We start from the raw sequence: 3,128 nt of genomic DNA, 5'->3' as shown, positions 1-3,128 counted from the left end.
GTTGCATCTTTTTATTGCCGGAAATTCATATAAAATGTCAATCGTTGTGTACTAAAGAAAACTACGTCATTCAGCCTGAGACCCCCCCTCCCCCCTGTCATCGACCGTAACTTTTTGGCCAACCCCCTCCCCCCCCTAAACGTATTACGTAATTTGTGCACGCCGCCTTAACACAGCGGCAGTTGGCTGGAGTTGGCCTTAACCACTCGGCCATCCTGACACCTTGCTTCTGTGTGTGTCGCATCACGGTTTTGTGTCGTGACGTGTCAGTGATCCTCGTTAGGTTGTTACCACCCTTGACTTACGGCCTTCCAAACCTCGTCGTGACGTGTCGTGACGTGTCACGCTTAGTTTGTGTTACCACCCTTGACTTACGCCTTTCCATCGATCTTCGATATTTTTAGGGGTGGGTTAGAAACCCTTGTTCAATCCTCGATTTTTTAGGGGGTGGGTTTGCAGTCGATCCTCGATTTTTGAGGGGGTGGGTTTGCACTCCCGAACTTAGGTACGAGTTAGACATTCAAAAGACACCTCTAAATCTAGGTACGAGTTAAGCCCTCCAAGACACCGTTAAAAATAGGTTAGGTCATGTTAGGTGCTCGAAAGACACCCCTAAAAATTAGGTACGGGGTTAGGCACCCCCCAAGATACCCCCCAAAATTAGGTTAGGTTAATTTAGAGGCCCCCAAGATGGCGACCGCGACATTGTGCCATCATATTAATGGCGGACCGCGACTAAGTAATGTGCTTACTACTCATGATAAAGGTTATCTGTGTGTTGGGCTTGCGTGCCTGCAAACATTTCACAATAGTTGTAGATTAAATATGGTTTTTATTTGTTTTCGCACGCGGAAGCAGAACGCCAAATACAAAATTACACACATTTAGCGGAATGCATAGAAAAGATGTCTAATACAAACGAACATCACGTTGCAGGTTTTGAACACCCCTCCCCCCCTCCCCCCCCCGTCCTACTCATCTCCCCCGAGGGGTCCGTCACTTTGATTTTCCGTGTTGATTTTTCGTGTACAGTGACTCATGATTACAAATCAGTAAATGACTAAAAGGGACTAAAAATTGAGTTCATGACTAAAAATGACAAAAACAGGAGGAATTGATTAAAAATGGCTGTTTTTAACTGAAAATGGCTGTTTTTGACTGTAAATGACAAAAAGTGACTATATATGACTGAAAGTGACTGTAAAAAATGACTAAAAAATGACTGAAGATGGCTGAATTTGACTAAAAATGACTAAAAATGAATGAAAATGAATGATGATTGTTCACATTCACGTTCGGCGTTCGGTTCGACCCCCGATAAGATGGCGCGAGGTAGTACGAAGCTAGAGAAATAAGACCGAGTGCATCCACATTCCTCTGCGACTTCCACTCTCAGACTGACGACTGTTAAAAATGTGTTGGGATTTCACAAAGATTCTCTCTCAACCACTACAAGAAATTCCCAGAGGACTCCGTTCTTAAGTTTTCATGTCGGAAAGCAGCTGTTGGTCGCCTGAGTGTTTCGAAGCCGAAGCTAAACTCGGCAAGTAAAATGTACGGAGTCCGTTGGGAAATCCCAAAGGACTTAGGCAATATTTTTCACGAGTGTTCATTCGTGAAATCCCAGAACTTTTTCTAACAGTGGAGACCGTCGGCTCCAGCAGCAGAGTGTGCAAAGCAGACGAGACCTCAGCTACCCCAGGCGTCCCGGGGCCGCCCCTTTCCAGCTCGCGAGTGCGCGGTCGAGGGATTAGCGCCAGCGCTCGGCCGGGATCTCCTAGGAAGGAAAATACCCGATGACCACGGCCCCTCCGGACCAACCAGGCGAACAGAAGGCGTACTCGAGTCGCTTTCAAGGCGAATATGACGACCCAAATGCGTACTAACGTCGTTTAGGAGAAAACAGCGCGACTCGTTGGCGGACCGATCTCAGTCCTCCACGAGGACAGAGACGATCCCTTACGTCACGTTAGCGTCCTTTGCGCGATCCTCCGCCTACCGATAGTGAACAAACAGCAAACGTTTAGCGAAGAATCATTTTAGGTCGGGTACCCCTAACTGTCCAACTCATAACTGTAATTTCCACATTTTTTACACTACGGAGGTCTGGAAAAGTCTGGAAACTCCAGTTCGGAGTTCGGAATGTGTAGGACGCACTGAGAAAGTACCCGGTGGAAAACGCGACGATTTTCAAAATCTACCCTTAGGGTAGGGGTGACCACCCTTGTGACACTTACGCCCCTCAGGGGGGAGTGGTGGCAAATCTGCTTTACAGCAGCTTAGGGGGTCATTAAATGCACCTGTGATCAAAATTGGAACGCGGTAGGACTTTCTGTTTTCAAGCAGCAGCCAAAAATGTGGTAATTTGTTCAAAACCATCCCCTAAGTTCCCTCTAGCGACAAAGCGGGGTGGAATCCGACAGTGGCCCCACGGTCACAGAAGGGCATAACCTTCATCTTTTCGGGTGCCGTCAAACTGGTTTCTCATTCGAAATTCGTTGACATTTGTGCAAATTTGGTGGGTAATTGACGAGTCTAACAACCTTCTTCAAATTTGCAGGATAGGTAACGAATTTCGGACGAGAAACTAGTTTGACAATAAGTCCGTGTGTGTGCTCGTCAGCCACCGGCCCGAGCGCGGTGCAAAGCAGTTCCTTCTTTTAGCGGGCCCGCGGCAGCCTGAATAAGTGCTGTTAGCGGCTTGGCTCTCGGTACCCGAAAATATGAAGGTTGTGCCCTTCTGTGAGGGCGGGGGCGACCGTCGGATTCCACCCCGCTTTGTCGCTAAAGGGGCGTAAACTTAGGGGATGGTTTTGAGCAAATTCACACATTTTTGGCTGCTGCGCGAAAACGGAATGTCTTACCGTGTTCCAATTTTGATCACAGGTGCATTTCATGATCCCTTAAGCTGCTGTACACTCTAAATGTCAAGGGACAATTTTGTCCGTAGATTTGCAACGATTTCGTGCACACCCGACGCAAAAAGATTTGTTTGCTTTTGGTATGCTTTCGGTACGCTATCGGTTCGCGGAGGGTCGCGCTCGGTGCGCCGATGGGTCGCCGAGGTTCGTCAGGCTCCTGGGCGACGTATCGCCAAGATTCGCCGGAGGTTCGCGCCGGAGCGACCT

Source organism: Frankliniella occidentalis, unplaced genomic scaffold, assembly GCF_000697945.3.
Source record: "Frankliniella occidentalis isolate FOCC.00 unplaced genomic scaffold, Focc_3.1 Scaffold222, whole genome shotgun sequence".
In the NCBI taxonomy this organism is placed as follows: domain Eukaryota; kingdom Metazoa; phylum Arthropoda; class Insecta; order Thysanoptera; family Thripidae; genus Frankliniella; species Frankliniella occidentalis.
The sequence above is the reverse complement of the archived record's forward strand: the minus strand, read 5'-3'. Positions refer to the sequence as shown.